The sequence below is a fragment of the Ambystoma mexicanum genome, chromosome 5p (assembly GCF_040938575.1).
Source record: "Ambystoma mexicanum isolate Mex_15411 chromosome 5p, UKY_AmexF1_1, whole genome shotgun sequence".
NCBI classification, from domain to species: Eukaryota; Metazoa; Chordata; class Amphibia; order Caudata; family Ambystomatidae; genus Ambystoma; species Ambystoma mexicanum.
In genome coordinates, this window is record NC_090930.1 from 399,665,317 (window position 1) to 399,688,412 (window position 23,096).

Sequence of the window (23,096 nt, forward strand, 5' to 3'; positions counted from 1 at the left end):
TGCCATTTTTGCCAATTGGACATGCATGGACGGAATGGAAGAAAAGGGCAGGAAAGCCAAATTGGAGGACAGAAAGGCATATATTTCTGAAAAGTAGAGAAAATTCCAAGTGTAGGAAGGGGTGATTTGCATAGGTCAGGCAACAACTAGGTAGGGGAAACTGCCATTGAATGGGGGAAAAGTGGGAAAATGACTGAAAAAAAGGTATGTGTTGGACATGGTTGGCTTGGTACAGCAATGGCTTCTATGAATTTTGAGAAAAGCAATGCTCCGCTAAATTCCCCCGACTCTTGCAGTTAGGAGAGCATACCATTTTTGTAGTGTTTTTACAAAACAAGCAATACCACAAGCCAAACACTGAGCCATGGTACACAGGAGTTGTATGCTCACGGCCTGACCAGACGCACTTAGCATGTGTAAATAGGGAAAACCAATGTGGTGAGGAACGGCAGCCATACATTTTTTGAAAGAGCACAGGCAGACCTTTTCAAGGGTAGGTGACTTGTGCAGGTTACAAAAGTGTATGGTGGCTAAAGCAGCGACTAAATGTAGGTCACATTTGGGAAAAGAAAGGGTTGTGAGACAAAGGGCACCAGCAAATGGGTCAAAACGTTATGAAAACCACACAAACACAACACGTGGCCTACCGTCCCGCATTCCCACAGGTGTCCCGATGAAAACGGTACCTCATATGTGTGGGTGCACCTACCTGGCCGCCTAGGGGAAAGCCGAAAACACAAGTAACCCCAAGTCTGTTTTCAGAGCGGAATCTCAGACATTCTGGCGACTGGCACAACATACAGATATGGGCCTCGGGTGTCCAAGCCACCAAGGAAAACAGGGAACCCCATGCATTTCTGAAAAGAGGACACACGTGGGAATCCGCAGAGGTATGATTTGCGCACATCGCCCCAAAATTTTTAACCCAGACAGCCCCACAAAGTCCGAAATGTCAGGAAAAAAACACTTTTTCTGCACATTTCGCTCGACGCACCCATCAAAACACGCCCCCAACAACACATGGCCTACCGTCACGCGTTCCCACAGGTGTCCTGATGAAAACAGTACCTCACATGTGTGGGTGCACCTACCTGGCCGCCAAGGGGAAAGCCTAAAACACAAGCAACCCCAAGTCTGTTTTCACACCGGAAATGTCACACTCTCACATCATACAGATATGGGCCTCGGGTGTCCAAGCCACCAAGGAAAACAGGGAACCCCATGCATTTCCGAAAAGAGGACACCCGTGGGAATCCGCAGAGGTATGATATGCCCAAATCGCCCCAGAATTTATTACCCAGACACCCCCGCAAAGTCCGAAATGTGGGAAAAAATATACATTTTCCGCACATTTCGCTCGGCTCACCCATCGAAACACGCCCCCAACAACACATGGCCTACCGTCCCGCATTCCCACAGGTGTCCTGATGAAAACAGTACCTCACATGTGTGGGTGCACCTACCTGGTCGCCAAGGGGAAAGCCGAAAACACAAGTAACCCCAAGTCTGTTTTGACACCGGAAATGTCACACTCTCACATCATACAGATATGGGCCTCGGGTGTCCAAGCCACCAAGGAAAACAGGGAACCCCATGCATTTCCGAAAAGAGGACACCCGTGGGAATCCGCAGAGGTATGATATGCCCAAATCGCCCCAGAATTTATTACCCAGACACCCCCGCAAAGTCCGAAATGTGGGAAAAAATATGCATTTTCCGCACATTTCGCTCAGCTCACCCATCGAAACACGCCCCCAACAACACATGGCCTACTGTCCCGCGTTCCCACAGGTGTCCCGATGAAAACGGTACCTCACATGTGTGGGTGCACCTACCTGGCCGCCAAGGGGAAAGCCGAAAACACAAGTAACCCCAAGTCTGCTTTCAGAGCGGAATCTCAGGCATTCTGCCGACCGGCACAACATACAGATATGGGCCTCGGGTGTCCAAGCAACCAAGGAAAACAGGGAACCCCATGCATTTCCGAAAAGAAGACACCCGTGGGAATCCGCAGAGGTATGATATGCCCAAATCGCCCCAGAATTTATTACCCAAACACCCCCGCAAAATACGAAATGTGGGAAAAAATACGCATTCTCCGCACATTTCGCTCCGCTCACGCATCAAAACACGCGCCCAACAACACATGGCCTACCGTCCTGCGTTCCCACAGGTGTCCCGATGAAAACGGTACCTCACATGTGTGGGTGCACCTACCTGGCCGCCTAGGGGAAAGCCGAAAACACAAGTAACCCCAAGTCTGTTTTCAGAGCGGAATCTCAGACATTGTGGCGACTGGCACAACATACAGATATGGGCCTCGGGTGTCCAAGCCACCAAGGAAAACAGGGAACCCCATGCATTTCCGAAAAGAGGACACCCGTGGGAATCCGCAGAGGTATGATATGCCCAAATCAACCCAGAATTTATTACCCAGACACCCCCGCAAAGTACGAAATGTGGGAAAAAATATGCATTTTCCGCACATTTCACTCCGCTCACCCATCGAAACACGCCCCCAACAACACATGGCCTACCGTCCCGCGTTCCCACAGGTGTCCTGATGAAAACAGTACCTCACATGTGTGGATGCACCTACCTGGCCGCCAAGGGGAAAGCCGAAAACACAAGTAACCCCAAGTCTGTTTCAGAGCGGAATCTCAGGCATTCTGCCGACCGGCACAACATACAGATATGGACCTCAGGTGTCCAAGCAACCAAGGAAAACAGGGAACCCCATGCATTTCCGAAAAGAAGACACCCGTGGGAATCTGCAGAGGTATGATATGCCCAAATAGCCCCAGAATTTATTACCCAGACAACCCCGCAAAGTACGAAATGTGGGAAAAAATACACATTTTCCGCACATTTTGCTCCGCTCACCCATCGAAACACGCCCCCTACAACACATGGCCAACCGTCCCGCATTCCCACAGGTGTCCCGATGAAAACGGAACCTCACATGTGTGGGTGCACCTACCTGGCCGCCTAGGGGATAGCCGAAAACACAAGTACCCCCAAGTCTGTTTTCACACCTGAAATGTCACACTCTCACATCATACAGATATGGGCCTCGGGTGTCCATGCCACCAAGGAAAACAGGGAACCCCATGCATTTCCGAAAAGAGGACACCCGTGGGAATCCGCAGAGGTATGATATGCCCAAATCGCCCCAGAATGTATTACCCAGACACCCCCGAAAAGTCTGAAATGTGGGAAAAAATATGCATTTTCCGAACAATTCGCTCGGCTCACCCATCGAAACACACCCCCAACAACACATGGCCTACCGTCCCGCGTTCCCACAGGTGTCCCGAGGAAAACAGTACCTCACATGTGTGGGTGCACCTACCTGGCCGCCTTGGGGAAAGCCGAAAACACAAGTAACCCCAAGTCTGTTTTCAGAGCGGAATCTCAGACATTGTGGCGACTGGCACAACATACAGATATGGGCCTCGGGTGTCCAAGCCACCAAGGAAAACAGGGAACCCCATGCATTTCCGAAAAGAGGACACCCGTGGGAATCCGCAGAGGTATGATATGCCCAAATCGCCCCAGAATTTATTACCCAGACACCCCCGCAAAGTCCGAAATGTGGGAAAAAATACGCATTTTTTGCACATTTCGCTCGGCTCACCCATCGAAACACACCCCCAACAACACATGGCCTACTGTCCCGCGTTCCCACAGGTGTCCCGATGAAAACGGTACCTCACATGTGTGGGTGCACCTACCTGGCCGCCAAGGGGAAAGCCGAAAACACAAGTAACCCCAAGTCTGTTTTCAGAGCGGAATCTCAGGCATTCTGCCGACCGGCACAACATACAGATATGGGCCTCGGGTGTCCAAGCAACCAAGGAAAACAGGGAACCCCATGCATTTCCGAAAAGAAGACACCCGTGGGAATCCGCAGAGGTATGATATGCCCAAATCGCCCCAGAATTTATTACCCAAACACCCCCGCAAAATACGAAATGTGGGAAAAAATACGCATTCTCCGCACATTTCGCTCCGCTCACCCATCAAAACACGTGCCCAACAACACATGGCCTACCGTCCCGCGTTCCCACAGGTGTCTCGATGAAAACGGTACCTCACATGTGTGGGTGCACCTACCTGGCCGCCTAGGGGAAAGCCGAAAACACAAGTAACCCCAAGTCTGTTTTCAGAGTGGAATCTCAGACATTGTGGCGACTGGCACAACATACAGATATGGGCCTCGGGTGTCCAAGCCACCAAGGAAAACAGGGAACCCCATGCATTTCCGAAAAGAGGACACCCGTGGGAATCCACAGAGGTATGATATGCCCAAATTGCCCTAGAATGTATTACCCAGACACCCCTGCAAAGTCCGAAATGTGGGAAAAAATACGCATTTTCCGCACATTTCGCTCGGCTCACCCATCGAAACACGCCCCCAACAACACATGGTCAACCGTCCCACGTTCCCACAGGTGTCCCGATGAAAACGGTACCTCACATGTGTGGGTGCACCTACCTGGCCACCAAGGGGAAAGCCGAAAACACAAGTAACCCCAAGTCTGTTTTCAGAGCGGAATCTCAGGCATTCTGCCGACCGGCACAACATACAGATATGGGCCTCGGGTGTCCAAGCAACCAAGGAAAACAGGGAACCCCATGCATTTCCGAAAAGAATACACCCGTGGGAATCGGCAGAGGTATGATATGCCCAAATCAACCCAGAATTTATTACCCAGACACCCCCGCAAAGTACGAAATGTGGGAAAAAATATGCATTTTCCGCACATTTCGCTCCGCTCACCCATCGAAACACGCCCCCAACAACACATGGCCTACCGTCCTGCGTTCCCACAGGTGTCCCGATGAAAACGGTACCTCACATGTGTGGGTGCACCTACCTGGTCGCCTAGGGGAAAGCCGAAAACACAAGTAACCCCAAGTCTGTTTTCACACCGGAAATGTCACACTCTCACATCATACAGATATGGGCCTCGGGTGTCCAAGCCACCAAGGAAAACAGGGAACCCCATGCATTTCCGAAAAGAAGACACCCGTGGGAATCCGCAGAGGTATGATATGCCCAAATCGCCCCAGAATTTATTACCCAGATACCCTCGCAAAGTCCGAAATGTGGTGAAAAAAACGCATTTTCCGCACATTTCGCTCGGCTCACCCATCGAAACACGCCCCCAACAACACATGGCCTACTGTCCCGCGTTCCCACAGGTGTCCTGATGAAAACGGTACCTCACATGTGTGGATGCACCTACCTGGCCGCCAAGGGGAAAGCCGAAAACACAAGTAACCCCAAGTCTGTTTCAGAGCGGAATCTCAGGCATTCTGCCGACCGGCACAACATACAGATATGGACCTCAGGTGTCCAAGCAACCAAGGAAAACAGGGAACCCCATGCATTTCCGAAAAGAAGACACCCGTGGGAATCCGCAGAGGTATGATATGCCCAAATAGCCCCAGAATTTATTACCCAGACAACCCCGCAAAGTACGAAATGTGGGAAGAAATACGCATTTTCCGCACATTTTGCTCCGCTCACCCATCGAAACACGCCCCCTACAACACATGGCCTACCGTCCCGCATTCCCACAGGTGTCCCGATGAAAATGGAACCTCACATGTGTGGGTGCACCTACCTGGCCGCCTAGGGGATAGCCGAAAACACAAGTAACCCCAAGCCTGTTTTCACACCTGAAATGTCACACTCTCACATCATACAGATATGGGCCTCGGGTGTCCATGCCACCAAGGAAAACAGGGAACCCCATGCATTTCCGAAAAGAGGACACCCGGGGGAATCCGCAGAGGTATGATATGCCCAAATCGCCCGAGAATGTATTACCCAGACACCCCCGAAAAGTCTGAAATGTGGGAAAAAATATGCATTTTCCGAACATTTCGCTCGGCTCACCCATCGAAACACGCCCCCAACAACACATGGCCTACCGTCCCGCGTTCCCGCAGGTGTCCCGAGGAAAACAGTACCTCACATGTGTGGGTGCACCTACCTGGTCGCCTTGGGGAAAGCCGAAAACACAAGTAACCCCAAGTCTGTTTTCAGAGCGGAATCTCAGACATTGTGGCGACTGGCACAACATACAGATATGGGCCTCGGGTGTCCAAGCCACCAAGGAAAACAGGGAACCCCATGCATTTCCGAAAAGAGGACACCCGTGGGAATCCGCAGAGGTATGATATGCCCAAATCGCCCCAGAATGTATTACCCAGACACCCCCGCAAAGTCCGAAATGTGGGAAAAAATACGCATTTTTTGCACATTTCGCTCGGCTCACCCATTGAACCATGCCCCCAACAACACATGGCCTACCGTCCCGCATTCCCACAGGTGTCCTGATGAAAACGGTACCTCACATGTGTGGGTGCACCTACCTGGTCGCCAAGGGGAAAGCCGAAAACACAAGTAACCCCAAGTCTGTTTTCACACCGGAAATGTCACACTCTCACATCATACAGATATGGGCCTCGGGTGTCCAAGCCACCAAGGAAAACAGGGAACCCCATGCATTTCCGAAAAGAGGACACCCGTGGGAATCCGCAGAGGTATGATATGCCCAAATCGCCCCAGAATTTATTACCCAGACACCCTCGCAAAGTCCGAAATGTGGGAAAAAATACGCATTTTCCGCACATTTCGCTCGACTCACCCATCGAAACATGCCCCCAACAACACATGACCTACTGTCCTACGTTCCCTCAGGTGTCCTGATGAAAACGGTACCTCACATGTGTGGGTGCACCTACCTGGCCACCAAGGGGAAAGCCTAAAACACAAGTAACCCCAAGTCTGTTTTCACACCGGAAATGTCACACTCTCACATCATACAGATATGGGCCTCGGGTGTCCAAGCCACCAAGGAAAACAGGGAACCCCATGCATTTCCAAAAAGAGGACACCCGTGGGAATCCGCAGAGGTATTATATGCCCAAACTGCCCCAGAATGTATTACCCAGACACTCCCGCAAAGTCCGAAATGTGGTGAAAAAAACACATTTTCCGCACATTTCGCTCGGCTCACCCATCGAAACACGCCCCCAACAACACATGGCCTACCTTCCCGAGTTCCCACAGGTGTCCTGATGAAAACGGTACCTCACATGTGTGGGTGCGCCTACCTGGCCGCCAAGGGGAAAGCCGAAAACACAAGTAACCCCATGTCTGTTTCAGAGCGGAATCTCAGGCATTCTGCCGACCGGCACAACATACAGATATGGACCTCGGGTGTCCAAGCCACCAAGGAAAACAGGGAACCCCATGCATTTCCGAAAAGAGGACACCCGTGGGAATCCGCAGAGGTATGATATGCCCAAATTGCCCTAGAATTTATTACCCAGACACCCCTGCAAAGTCCGAAATGTGGGAAAAAATACGCATTTTCCGCACATTTCGCTCGGCTCACCCATCGAAACACGCCCCCAACAACACATGGCCAACCGTCCCACGTTCCCACAGGTGTCCCGATGAAAACGGTACCTCACATGTGTGGGTGCACCTACCTGGCCACCAAGGGGAAAGCCGAAAACACAAGTAACCCCAAGTCTGTTTTCAGAGCGGAATCTCAGGCATTCTGCCGACCGGCACAACATACAGATATGGGCCTCGGGTGTCCAAGCAACCAAGGAAAACAGGGAACCCCATGCATTTCCGAAAAGAATACACCCGTGGGAATCGGCAGAGGTATGATATGCCCAAATCAACCCAGAATTTATTACCCAGACACCCCCGCAAAGTCCGAAATGTGGTGAAAAAAACGCATTTTCCGCACATTTCGCTCGGCTCACCCATCGAAACACGCCCCCAACAACACATGGCCTACCGTCCCGCGTTCCCACAGGTGTCCTGATGAAAACGGTACCTCACATGTGTGGATGCACCTATCTGGCCGCCGAGGGGAAAGCCGAAAACACAAGTAACCCCAAGTCTGTTTCAGAGCGGAATCTCAGGCATTCTGCCGACCGGCACAACATACAGATATGGACCTCAGGTGTCCAAGCAACCAAGGAAAACAGGGAACCCCATGCATTTCCGAAAAGAAGACACCCGTGGGAATCTGCAGAGGTATGATATGCCCAAATAGCCCCAGAATTTATTACCCAGACAACCCCGCAAAGTACGAAATGTGGGAAAAATACGCATTTTCCGCACATTTTGCTCCGCTCACCCATCGAAACACGCCCCCTACAACACATGGCCTACCATCCCGCATTCCCACAGGTGTCCCGATGAAAACGGAACCTCACATGTGTGGGTGCACCTACCTGGCCGCCTAGGGGATAGCCGAAAACACAAGTAACCCCAAGCCTGTTTTCACACCTGAAATGTCACACTCTCACATCATACAGATATGGGCCCGGGTGTCCATGCCACCAAGGAAAACAGGGAACCCCATGCATTTCCGAAAAGAGGACACCCGGGGGAATCCGCAGAGGTATGATATGCCCAAATCGCCCCAGAATGTATTACCCAGACACCCCCGAAAAGTCTGAAATGTGGGAAAAAATATGCATTTTCCGAACATTTCGCTCGGCTCACCCATCGAAACACGCCCCCAACAACACATGGCCTACCGTCCCGCGTTCCCACAGGTGTCCCGAGGAAAACAGTACCTCACATGTGTGGGTGCACCTACCTGGCCGCCTTGGGGAAAGCCGAAAACACAAGTAACCCCAAGTCTGTTTTCAGAGCGGAATCTCAGACATTGTGGCGACTGGCACAACATACAGATATGGGCCTCGGGTGTCCAAGCCACCAAGGAAAACAGGGAACCCCATGCATTTCCGAAAAGAGGACACCCGTGGGAATCCGCAGAGGTATGATATGCCCAAATCGCCCCAGAATTTATTACCCAGACACCCCCGCAAAGTCCGAAATGTGGGAAAAAATATGCATTTTTTGCACATTTCGCTCGGCTCACCCATTGAAACATGCCCCCAACAACACATGGCCTACCGTCCCGCATTCCCACAGGTGTCCTGATGAAAACGGTACCTCACATGTGTGGGTGCACCTACCTGGTCGCCAAGGGGAAAGCCGAAAACACAAGTAACCCCAAGTCTGTTTTCACACCGGAAATGTCACACTCTCACATCATACAGATATGGGCCTCGGGTGTCCAAGCCACCAAGGAAAACAGGGAACCCCATGCATTTCCGAAAAGAGGACACCCGTGGGAATCCGCAGAGGTATGATATGCCCAAATCGCCCCAGAATTTATTACCCAGACACCCTCGCAAAGTCCGAAATGTGGGAAAAAATACGCATTTTCCGCACATTTCGCTCGACTCACCCATCGAAACATGCCCCCAACAACACATGACCTACTGTCCTACGTTCCCTCAGGTGTCCTGATGAAAACGGTACCTCACATGTGTGGGTGCACCTACCTGGCCACCAAGGGGAAAGCCTAAAACACAAGTAACCCCAAGTCTGTTTTCACACCGGAAATGTCACACTCTCACATCATACAGATATGGGCCTCGGGTTTCCAAGCCACCAAGGAAAACAGCGAACCCCATGCATTTCCAAAAAGAGGACACCCTTGGGAATCCGCAGAAGTATTATATGCCCAAATTGCCCCAGAATTTATTACCCAGACACCCCCGCAAAGTCCGAAATGTGGTGAAAAAAACGCATTTTCCGCACATTTCGCTCGGCTCACCCATCGAAACACGCCCCCAACAACACATGGCCTACCTTCCCGAGTTCCCACAGGTGTCCTGATGAAAACGGTACCTCACATGTGTGGGTGCGCCTACCTGGCCGCCAAGGGGAAAGCCGAAAACACAAGTAACCCCATGTCTGTTTCAGAGCGGAATCTCAGGCATTCTGCCGACCGGCACAACATACAGATATGGGCCTCGGGTGTCCAAGCAACCAAGGAAAACAGGGAACCCCATGCATTTCCGAAAAGAAGACACCCGTGGGAATCCGCAGAGGTATGATATGCCCAAATCGCCCCAGAATTTATTACCCAGACACCCCCGCAAAGTACGAAATGTGGGAAAAAATACGCATTTTCCGCACATTTCGCTCCGCTCACCCATCGAAACACGCCCCAACAACACATGTCCCACGGTCCCGCGTTCCCACAGGTGTCCCGATGAAAACGGAACTCACATGTGTGGGTGCACCTACCTGGCCGCCTAGGGGAAAGCCGAAAACACAAGTAACCCCAAGTCTGTTTTCACACCTGAAATGTCATACTCTCACATCATACAGATATGGGCCTTGGGTGTCCATGCCACCAAGGAAAACAGGGAACCCCATGCATTTCCGAAAAGAGGACACCCGTGGGAATCCGCAGAGGTATGATATGCCCAAATCGCCTCAGAATTTATTACCCAGACACCCCCGAAAAGTCTGAAATGTGTGAAAAAATACGCATTTTCTGAACATTTCGCTCGGCTCACCCATCGAAACACACCCCCAACAACACATGGCCTACCATCCCGCGTTCCCACAGGTGTCCCGATGAAAACGGTACCTCACATGTGTGGGTGCACCTACCTGGCCGCCTAGGGGAAATCCGAAAACACAAGTAACCCCAAGACTGTTTTCAGAGCGGAATCTCAGACATTCTGGCGACTGGCACAACATACAGATATGGGCCTCGGGTGTCCAAGCCACCAAGGAAAACAGGGAACCCCATGCATTTCCGAAAAGAAGACACCCGTGGGAATCCGCAGAGGTATGATATGCCCAAATCGCCCCAGAATTTATTACCCAGACACCCCCGCAAAATACGAAATGTGGGGAAAAAATATGCATTTTCCGCACATTTCGCTCGCCTCACCAATCGAAACACGCCCCCAACAACTCATGACCAACCGTCCTGCATTCCCACAGGTGTCCCGATGAAAACGGTACCTCACATTGTGGGTGCACCTACCTGGCTGGCAAGGGGCAAGCCGAAAACGCAAGCAACCCCCAGTCTGTTTGCAGAGGGGAATCTCAGCCATTCTGCCGACCGCCACAACATACAGATATGGGCCTCGGGTGTCCAAGCCACCAGGGAAAACAGGGAACCCCATGCATTTTCCTAAAAGAGGGCACCCGTGGGAATCTGCAGAGGTATGATATGCCCAAATCGTCCCAGAATTTATTACCCAGACACCCCCGCAAAGTCCGAAATGTGGTGAAAAAAATGCATTTTCCGCACATTTCGCTCGGCTCACCCATCGAAACACGCCCCCAACAACACATGGCCTACCGTCCTACGTTCCCACAGGTGTCCCAATGAAAACGGTACCTCACATGTGTGGGTGCACCTACCTGGCCGCCAAGGGGAATGCCCAAAACACAAGTAACCCCAAGTCTGTTTTCTGACCGGAATTTGAGACTCTCTGCCGCACAACATACAGATATGGGCCTCGGGTGTCCAAGCGAGCGGGGAAAACAGGGAACCCCATGCATTTCCGAAAAGAAGACACCCGTGGGAATCCGCAGAGGTATGATATGCCCAAATCGCCCCAGAATTTATTACCCAGACACCCCCGCAAAGTCCGAAATGTGGGGAAAAAAATGCATTTCCCGCACATTTCGCTCGGCTCACCCATCGAAACACTCCCCCAACAACACATGGCCTACCGTCCCGCCTTCCCACAGGTGTCCCGATGAAAACGGTACCTCACATGTGTGGGTGCACCTACCTGGCTGGCAAGGGGCAAGCCCAAAACGCAAGCAACCCCTAGTCTGTTTGCAGAGGGGAATCTCAGTCATTCTGCCGACCGGCACAACATACAGATATGGGCCTCAGGTGTCCAAGCCACCAAGGAAAACAGGGAACCCCATGCATTTCCGAAAAGAGGACACCCGTGGGAATCCACAGAGGTATGATTTGCGCACATCGCCCCAGAATTTTTTACCCAGACAGCCCCGCAAAGTCCGAAATGTGGGGAAAAAAACGCTTTTTCCGCACATTTTGCTCGACGCACCCATCGAAACACGCCCCCAACAACACATGGCCTACCGTCACGCGTTCCCACAGGTGTCCCAATGAAAACGGTACCTCATATGTGTGGGTGCACCTACCTGACCGCCAAAAGGAAAGCCTAAAACACAAGTAACCCCAAGTCTGTTTTCACACCGGAAATGTCACACTCTCACATCATACAGATATGGGCCTCGGGTGTCCAAGCCACCAAGAAAAACAGGGAACCCCATGCATTTCCAATAAGAAGACACCCGTGGGAATCCGCAGAGGTATGATATGCCCAAATCGCCCCAGAATTTATTACCCAGACACCCCCGCAAAGTACGAAATGTGGGGAAAAAATACGCATTTTCCGCACATTTCGCTCGCCTCACCCATCGAAACACGCCCCCAACAACTCATGACCTACTGTCCCGCGTTCCCACAGGTGTCCCGATGAAAACGGTACCTCATGTGTGGGTGCACCTACCTGGCTGGCAAGGGGCAAGCCGAAAACGCAAGCAACCCCCAGTCTGTTTCAGAGCGGAATCTCAGGCATTCTGCCGACCGGCACAACATACAGATATGGACCTCAGGTGTCCAAGCAACCAAGGAAAACAGGGAACCCCATGCATTTCCGAAAAGAAGACACCCGTGGGAATCCGCAGAGGTATGATATGCCCAAATCGCCCCAGAATTTATTACCCAGACAACCCCGCAAAGTACGAAATGTGGGAAAAAATACGCATTTTCCGCACATTTCGCTCCGCTCACCCATCGAAACATGCCCCCAACAACACATGGCCTACCGTCCCCCATTCCCACAGGTGTCCCGATGAAAACGGAACCTCACATGTGTGGGTGCACCTACCTGGCTGCCAAGGGGAAAGCCTAAAACACAAGTAACCCCAAGTCTGTTTTCACACCGGAAATGTCACACTCTCACATCATACAGATATGGGCCTCGGGTGTCCAAGCCACCAAGGAAAACAGGGAACCCCATGCATTTCCGAAAAGAGGACACCCGTGGGAATCCACAGAGGTATGATATGCCCAAATCGCCCCAGAATTTATTACCCAGACACCCTCGCAAAGTCCAAAATGTGGGAAAAAATACTCATTTTCCGCACATTTCGCTCGACTCACCCATCGAAACACGCCCCCAACAACACATGGCCTACTGTCCTGCCTTCCCTCAGGTGTCCTGATGAAAGCGGTACCTCACATGTGTGGGTGCGCCTACCTGGCCGCCAAGGGAAAGCCTAAAACACAAGTAACCCCAAGTCTGTTTTCACACCGGAAATGTCACACTCTCACATCATACAGATATGGGCCTCGGGTGTCCAAGCCACCAAGGAAAACAGAAAACCCCATGCATTTCCAAAAAGAGGACACGCGTGGGAATCCGCAGAGGTATGATATGCCCAAATTGCCCCAGAATTTATTACCCAGACACCCCCGCAAAGTCCAAAATGTGGTGAAAAAAAAGCATTTTCCGCACATTTCGCTCGGCTCAGCCCTCGAAACATGCCCCCAACAACACATGGCCTATTTTCCCGCGTTCCCACAGGTGTCCTGATGAAAACGGTACCTCACATGTGTGGGTGCGCCTACCTGGCCGCCAAGGGGAAAACCGAAAACACAAGTAACCCCATGTCTGTTTCAGAGCGGAATCTCAGGCATTCTGCCGACCGGCACAACATACAGATATGGGCCTCGGGTGTCATGTGTGGGTGCACCTACCTGGCCGCCTAGGGGAAAGCCGAAAACACAAGTAACCCCAAGTCTATTTTCACACCTGAAATGTCACACTCTCACATCATACAGATATGGGCCTCTGGTGTCCATGCCACCAAGGAAAACAGGGAACCCCATGCATTTCCAAAAAGAGGACACCCGTGGGAATCCGCAGAGGTATGATATGCCCAAATCGCCTCAGAATTTATTACCCAGACACCCCCGAAAAGTCTGAAATGTGGGAAAAAATACGCATTTTCCGAACATTTCGCTCGGCTCAACCATCGAAACACGCCCCAACAACACATGGCCTACCGTACCGCGTTCCCACAGGTGTCCCGATGAAAACGGTACCTCACATGTGTGGGTGCACCTACCTGGCCGCCTAGGGGAAAGCCGAAAACACAAGTAACCCCAAGTCTGTTTTCAGAGCGGAATCTCAGACATTCTGGCGACTGGCACAACATACAGATATGGGCCTCGGGTGTCCAAGCCACCAAGGAAAACAGGGAACCCCATGCATTTCCGAAAAGAAGACACCCGTGGGAATCCGCAGAGGTACGATATGCCCAAATCGCTCCAGAATTTATTACCCAGACACCCCCGCAAAGTACGAAATGTGGGGAAAAAATCCGCATTTTCTGCACATTTCGCTCGCCTCACCCATCGAAACATGCCCCCAACAACTCATGACCTACCGTCCTGCGTTCCCACAGGTGTCCCGATGAAAACGGTACCTCACATGTGTAGGTGCACCTACCTGGCTGGCAAGGGGCAAGCCGTAAACGCAAGCAACCCCCAGTCTGTTTGCAGAGGGGAATCTCAGCCATTCTGCCGACCGGCACAACATACAGATATGGGCCTCGGGTGTCCAAGCCACCGGGTAAAACAGGGAACCCCATGCATTTTCCTAAAAGAGGACACCCGTGGGAATCTGCAGAGGTATGATATGCCCAAATCGTCCCAGAATTTATTACCCAGACACCCCCGCAAAGTCCGAAATGTGGTGAAAAAAATGCATTTTCCGCACATTTCGCTCGGCTCACCCATCGAAACACGCCCCCAACAACACATGGCCTACCGTCCCACGTTCCCACAGGTGTCCCAATGAAAATGGTACCTCACATGTGTGGGTGCACCTACCTGGCCGCCAAGGGGAATGCCCAAAACACAAGTAACCCCAAGTCTGTTTTCTGACCGGAATTTGAGACTCTCTGCCACACAACATACAGATATGGGCCTCGGGTGTCCAAGCGAGCGGGGAAAACAGGGAACCCCATGCATTTCCGAAAAGAGGACACCCGTGGGAATCCGCAGAGGTATGATATGCCCAAATCGCCCCAGAATTTATTACCCAGACACCCCCGCAAAGTCTGAAATGTGGGGAAAAAAATGCATTTTCCGCACATTTCGCTCGGCTCACCCATCGAAACACTCCCCCAACAACACATGGCCTACCGTCCCGCCTTCCCACAGGTGTCCCGATGAAAACGGTACCTCACATGTGTGGGTGCACCTACCTGGCTGGCAAGGGGCAAGCCAAAAACGCAAGCAACCCCCAGTCTGTTTGCAGAGGGGAATCTCAGCTATTCTGCCGACCGGCACAACATACGATATGGGCCTCAGGTGGCCAAGCCACCAAGGAAAACAGGGAACCCCATGCATTTCCGAAAAGAGGACACCCGTGGGAATCCACAGAGGTATGATTTGCGCACATCGCCCCAGAATTTTTTACCCAGACAGCCCCGCAAAGTCCCAAATGTGGGGAAAAAAACGCTTTTTCCAACATTTCGCTCGACGCATCCATCGAAACACGCCCCCAACAACACATGGCCTACCGTCACGCGTTTCCACAGGTGTCCCGATGAAAACGGTACCTCATATGTGTGGGTGCACCTACCTGGCCGCCAAAAGGAAAGCCTAAAACACAAGTAACCCCAAGTCTGTTTTCACACCGGAAATGTCACACTCTCACATCATACAGATATGGGCCTCGGGTGTCCAAGCCACCAAGGAAAACAGGGAACCCCATGCATTTCCAATAAGAAGACATTTGTGGGAATCCGCAGAGGTATGATATGCCCAAATCGCCCCAGAATTTATTACCCAGACACCCCCGCAAAGTACGAAATGTGGGGAAAAAATACGCATTTTCCGCACATTTTGCTCGCCTCACCCATCGAGACACGCCCCCAACAACTCATGACCTACTGTCCTGCGTTCCCACAGGTGTCTCGATGAAAACGGTACCTCACATGTGTGGGTGCACCTACCTGGCTGGCAAGGGGCAAGCCAAAAACGCAAGCAACCCCCAGTCTGTTTGCAGAGGGGAATCTCAGCCATTCTGCCGACCGGCACAACATACAGATATGGGCCTCAGGTGTCCAAGCAACCAAGGAAAACAGGGAACCCCATGCATTTCCGAAAAAAAGACACCCGTGGGAATCCGCAGAGGTATGATATGCCCAAATCGCCCCAGAATTTATTACCCAGACAACCCTGCAAAGTCCGAAATGTGGGAAAAAATACGCATTTTCTGCACATTTCGCTCGACTCACCCATCGAAACATGCCCCCAACAACACATGGCCTACTGTCCTACGTTCCCTCAGGTGTCCTGATGAAAACGGTACCTCACATGTGTGGGTGCACCTACCTGGCCGCCAAGGGGAAAGCCTAAAACACAAGTAACCCCAAGTCTGTTTTCACACCGGAAATGTCATACTCTCACATCATACAGATATGGGCCTCGGGTGTCCATGCCACCAAGGAAAACAGGGAACCCCATGCATTTCCGAAAAGAGGACACCCGTGGGAATCCGCAGAGGTATTATATGTCCAAATTGCCCCAGAATTTATTACCCAGACACCCCCGCAAAGTCCGAAATGTGGTGAAAAAAACACATTTTCCGCACATTTCGCTCGGCTCACCCATCGAAACATGCCCCCAACAACACATGGCCTACCTTCCCGCGTTCCCACAGGTGTCCTGATGAAAACGGTACCTCACATGTGTGGGTGCGCCTACCTGGCCGCCAAGGGGAAAGCCGAAAACACAAGTAACCCCATGTCTGTTTCAGAGCGGAATCTCAGGCATTCTGCCGACCGGCACAACATACAGATATGGGCCTCGGGTGTCCAAGCAACCAAGGAAAACAGGGAACCCCATGTATTTCCGAAAAGAAGACACCCGTGGGAATCCGCAGAGGTATGATATGCCCAAATCGCCCCAGAATTTATTACCCAGACACCCCCGCAAAGTACGAAATGTGGGAAAAAATACGCATTTTCCGCACATTTCGCTCCGCTCACCCATCGAAACACGCCCCAACAACACATGTCCCACGGTCCCGCGTTCCCACAGGTGTCCCGATGAAAACGGAACTCACATGTGTGGGTGCACCTACCTGGCCGCCTAGGGGAAAGCCGAAAACACAAGTAACCCAAAGTCTGTTTTCACACCTGAAATGTCATACTCTCACATCATACAGATATGGGCCTCGGGTGTCCATGCCACCAAGGAAAACAGGGAACCCCATGCATTTCCGAAAAGAGGACACCCGTGGGAATCCGCAGAGGCATGATATGCCCAAATCGCCTCAGAATTTATTACGCAGACACCCCCGAAAAGTCTGAAATGTGGGAAAAAATACGCATTTTCCGAACATTTCGCTCGGCTCACCCATCCAAACACACCCCCAACAACACAGGGCCTACCATCCCGCGTTCCCACAGGTGTCCCGATGAACACGGTACCTCACATGTGTGGGTGCACCTACCTGGCCGCCTAGGGGAAATCCGAAAACACAAGTAACCCCAAGTCTGTTTTCAGAGCGGAATCTCAGACATTCTGGCGACTGGCACAACATACAGATATGGGCCTCGGGTGTCCAAGCCACCAAGGAAAACAGGGAACCCCATGCATTTCCGAAAAGAAGACACCCGTGGGATTCCGCAGAGGTATGATATGCCCAAATCGCCCCAGAATTTATTACCCAGACACCCCCGCAAAGTACGAAATGTGGGGAAAAATAAGCATTTTCCGCACATTTCGCTCGCCTCACCCATCGAAACACGCCCCCAACAACTCATGACCTACCGTCCTGCGTTCCCACAGGTGTCCCGATGAAAACGGTACCTCACATTGTGGGTGCACCTACCTGGCTGGCAAGGGGCAAGCCGAAAACGCAAGCAACCCCCAGTCTGTTTGCAGAGGGGAATCTCAGCCATTCTGCCGACCGGCACAACATACAGATATGGGCCTCGGGTGTCCAAGCCACCGGGGAAAACAGGGAACCCCATGCATTTTCCTAAAAGAGGACACCCGTGGGAATCTGCAGAAGTATGATATGCCCAAATCGTCCCAGAATTTATTACCCAGACACCCCCGCAAAGTCCGAAATGTGGTGAAAAAAATGCATTTTCCGCACATTTCGCTCGGCTCACCCATCGAAACACGCCCCCAACAACACATGGCCTACCGTCCCACGTTCCCACAGGTGTCCCTATGAAAATGGTACCTCACATGTGTGGGTGCACCTACCTGGCCGCCAAGGGGAATGCCCAAAACACAAGTAACCCCAAGTCTGTTTTCTGACCGGAATTTGAGACTCTCTGCCGCACAACATACAGATATGGGCCTCGGGTGTCCAAGCGAGCGGGGAAAACAGGGAACCTCATGCATTTCCGAAAAGAGGACACCCGTGGGAATACGCAGAGGTATGATATGCCCAAATCGCCCCAGAATTTATTACCCAGACACCCCCGCAAAGTCCGAAATGTGGGGAAAAAAATGCATTTTCCGCACATTTCGCTCGGCTCACCCATCGAAACACTCCCCCAACAACACATGGCCTACCGTCCCGCCTTCCCACAGGTGTCCCGATGAAAACGGTACCTCACATGTGTGGGTTCACCTACCTGGCTGGCAAGGGGCAAGCCCAAAACGCAAGCAACCCCCAGTCTGTTTGCAGAGGGGAATCTCAGTCATTCTGCCGACCGGCACAACATACAGATATGGGCCTCAGGTGTCCAAGCCACCAAGGAAAACAGGGAACCCCATGCATTTCCGAAAAGAGGACACCCGTGGGAATCCACAGAGGTATGATTTGCGCACATCGCCCCAGAATTTTTTACCCAGACAGCCCCGCAAAGTCCGAAATGTGGGGAAAAAAACGCTTTTTCCGCACATTTCACATGACGCACCCATCGAAACACACCCCCAACAACACATGGCCTACCGTCACGCGTTCCCACAGGTGTCCCGATGAAAACGGTACCTCATATGTGTGGGTGCACCTACCTGGCCGCCAAAAGGAAAGCCTAAAACACAAGTAACCCCAAGTCTGTTTTCACACCGGAAATGTCACACTCTCACATCATACAGATATGGGCCTCGGGGGTCCAAGCCACCAAGGAAAACAGGGAACCCCATGCATTTCCAATAAGAAGACACCCGTGGGAATCCGCAGAGGTATGATATGCCCAAATCGCCCCAGAATTTATTACCCAGACAACCCCGCAAAGTACGAAATGTGGGAAAAAATACGCATTTTCCGCACATTTTGCTCCGCTCACCCTTCGAAACATGCCCCCAACAACACATGGCCTACCGTCCCCCGTTCCCACAGGTGTCCCGATGAAAACGGAACCTCACATGTGTGGGTGCACCTACCTGGCCGCCAAGGGGAAAGCCTAAAACACAAGTAACCCCAAGTCTGTTTTCACACCGGAAATGTCACACTCTCACATCATACAGATATGGGCCTCGGGTGTCCAAGCCACCAAGGAAAACAGAAAACCCCATGCATTTCCAAAAAGAGGACACCCGTGGGAATCCGCAGAGGTATGATATGCCCAAATTGCCCCAGAATTTATTACCCAGACACCCCCGTAAAGTCCGAAATGTGGTGAAAAAAACGCATTTTCCGCACATTTCGCTCGGCTCACCCCTCGAAACACGCCCCCAACAACACATGGCCTATCTTCCCGCGTTCCCACAGGTGTCCTGATGAAAACGGTACCGCACATGTGTGGGTGCGCCTACCTGGCCGCCAAGGGGAAAACCGAAAACACAAGTAACCCCATGTCTGTTTCAGAGCGGAATCTCAGGCATTCTGCCGACCGGCACAACATACAGATATGGGCCTCGGGTGTCCAAGCAACCAAGGAAAACAGGGAACCCCATGCATTTCCGAAAAGAAGACACCCGTGGGAATCCGCAGAGGTATGATATGCCCAAATCGCCCCAGAATTTATTACCCAGACACCCCCGCAAAGTACGAAATGTGGGAAAAAATACGCATTTTCCGCACATTTCGCTCCGCTCACCCATCGAAACACGCCCCAACAACACATGTCCCACGGTCACACGTTCCCACAGGTGTCCCGATGAAAACGGAACTCACATGTGTGGGTGCACCTACCTGGCCGCCTAGGGGAAAGCCGAAAACACAAGTAACCCCAAGTCTGTTTTCACACCTGAAATATCATACTCTCACATCATACAGATATGGGCCTCGGGTGTCCATGCCACCAAGGAAAACAGGGAACCCCATGCATTTCCGAAAAGAGGACACCCGTGGGAATCCGCAGAGGCATGATATGCCCAAATCGCCTCAGAATTTATTACGCAGACACCCCCGAAAAGTCTGAAATGTGGGAAAAAATACGCATTTTCCAAACATTTCGCTCGGCTCACCCATCCAAACACACCCCCAACAACACACGGCCTACCATCCCGCGTTCCCACAGGTGTCCCGATGAACACGGTACCTCACATGTGTGGGTGCACCTACATGGCTGCCTAGGGGAAATCCGAAAACACAAGTAACCCCAAGTCTGTTTTCAGAGCGGAATCTCAGACATTCTGGCGACTGGCACAACATACAGATATGGGCCTCGGGTGTCCAAGCCACCAAGGAAAACAGGGAACCCCATGCATTTCCGAAAAGAAGACACCCGTGGGAATCCGCAGAGGTATGATATGCCCAAATCGCCCCAGAATTTATTACCCAGACACCCCCGCAAAGTCCGAAATGTGGGGAAAAAAATGCATTTTCCGCACATTTCGCTCGCCTCACCCAACGAAACACGCCCCCAACAACTCATGACCTACCGTCGTGCGTTCCCACAGGTGTCCCGATGAAAACGGTACCTCACATTGTGGGTGCACCTACCTGGCTGGCAAGGGGCAAGCCGAAAACGCAAGCAACCCCCAGTCTGTTTGCAGAGGGGAATCTCAGCCATTCTGCCGACCGGCACAACATACAGATATGGGCCTCGGGTGTCCAAGCCACCGGGGAAAACAGGGAACCCCATGCATTTTCCTAAAAGAGGACACCCGTGGGAATCTGCAGAGGTATGATATGTCCAAATCGTCCCAGAATTTATTACCCAGACACCCCCGCAAAGTCCGAAATGTGGTGAAAAAAATGCAATTTCCGCACATTTCGCTCGGCTCACCCATCGAAACACGCCCCCAACAACACATGGCCTACCGTCACGCGTTCCCACAGGTGTCCCGATGAAAACGGTACCTCATATGTGTGGGTGCATCTACCTGGCCGCCAAAAGGAAAGCCTAAAACACAAGTAACCCCAAGTCTGTTTTCACACCGGAAATGTCACACTCTCACATCATACAGATATGGGCCTCGGGGGTCCAAGCCACCAAGGAAAACAGGGAACCCCATGCATTTCCAATAAGAAGACACCCGTGGGAATCCGCAGAGGTATGATATGCCCAAATCGCCCCATAATTTATTACCCAGACACCCCCGCAAAGTACGAAATGTGGAGAAAAAATACGCATTTTCCGCACATTTCGCTAGCCTCACCCTTCGAAACACGCCCCCAACAACTCATGACCTACCGTCCCGCGTTCCCACAGGTGTCCCGATGAAAATGGTACCTTACATGTGTGGGTGCACCTACCTGGCTGGCAAAGGGCAAGCCGAAAACGCAAGCAACCCCCAGTCTGTTTGCAGAGGGGAATCTCAGCCATTCTGCCGACCGGCACAACATACAGATATGGGCCTCAGGTGTCCAAGCAACCAAGGAAAACAGGGAACCCCATGCATTTCCGAAAAGAAGACACCCGTGGGAATCCGCAGAGGTATGATATGCCCAAATCGCCCCAGAATTTATTACCCAGACAACCCCGCAAAGTACGAAATGTGGGAAAAAATACGCATTTTCCGCACATTTCGCTCCGCTCACCCATCGAAACATGCCCCCAACAACACATGGCCTACCGTCCCCCGTTCCCACAGGTGTCCCGATGAAAACGGAACCTCACATGTGTGGGTGCACCTACCTGGCCGCCAAAAGGAAAGCCTAAAACGCAAGTAACCCCAAGTCTGTTTTCACACCGGAAATGTCACACTCTCACATCATACAGATATGGGCCTCGGGGGTCCAAGCCACCAAGGAAAACAGGGAACCCCATGCATTTCCAATAAGAAGACACCCGTGGGAATCCGCAGAGGTATGATATGCCCAAATCGCCCCAGAATTTATTACCCAGACAACCCCGCAAAGTACGAAATGTGGGAAAAAATACGCATTTTCCGCACATTTCACACGACGCACCCATCGAAACACGCCCCCAACAACACATGGCCTACCGTCACGCGTTCCCACAGGTGTCCCGATGAAAACGGTACCTCATATGTGTGGGTGCACCTACCTGGCCGCCAAAAGGAAAGCCTAAAACACAAGTAACCCCAAGTCTGTTTTCACACCGGAAATGTCACACTCTCACATCATACAGATATGGGCCTCGGGGGTCCAAGCCACCAAGGAAAACAGGGAACCCCATGCATTTCCAATAAGAAGACACCCGTGGGAATCTGCAGAGGTATGATATGCCCAAATCGCCCCAGAATTTATTACCCAGACAACCCCGCAAAGTACGAAATGTGGGAAAAAATACGCATTTTCCGCACATTTCGCTCCGCTCACCCATCGAAACATACCCCCAACAACACATGGCCTACCGTCCCCCGTTCCCACAGGTGTCCCGATGAAAACGGAACCTCACATGTGTGGGTGCACCTACCTGGCCGCCAAGGGGAAAGCCTAAAACACAAGTAACCCCAAGTCTGTTTTCACACCGGAAATGTCACACTCTCACATCATACAGATATGGGCCTCGGGTGTCCAAGCCACCAAGGAAAACAGGGAACCCCATGCATTTCCGAAAAGAGGACACCCGTGGGAATCCACAGAGGTATGATATGCCCAAATCGCCCTAGAATTTATTACCCAGACACCCTCGCAAAGTCCGAAATGTGGGAAAAAATACGCATTTTCCGCACATTTCGCTCGACTCACCCATCGAAACACGCCCCCAACAACACATGGCCTACTGTCCTGCCTTCCCTCAGGTGTCCTGATGAAAACAGTACCTCACATGTGTGGGTGTGCATACC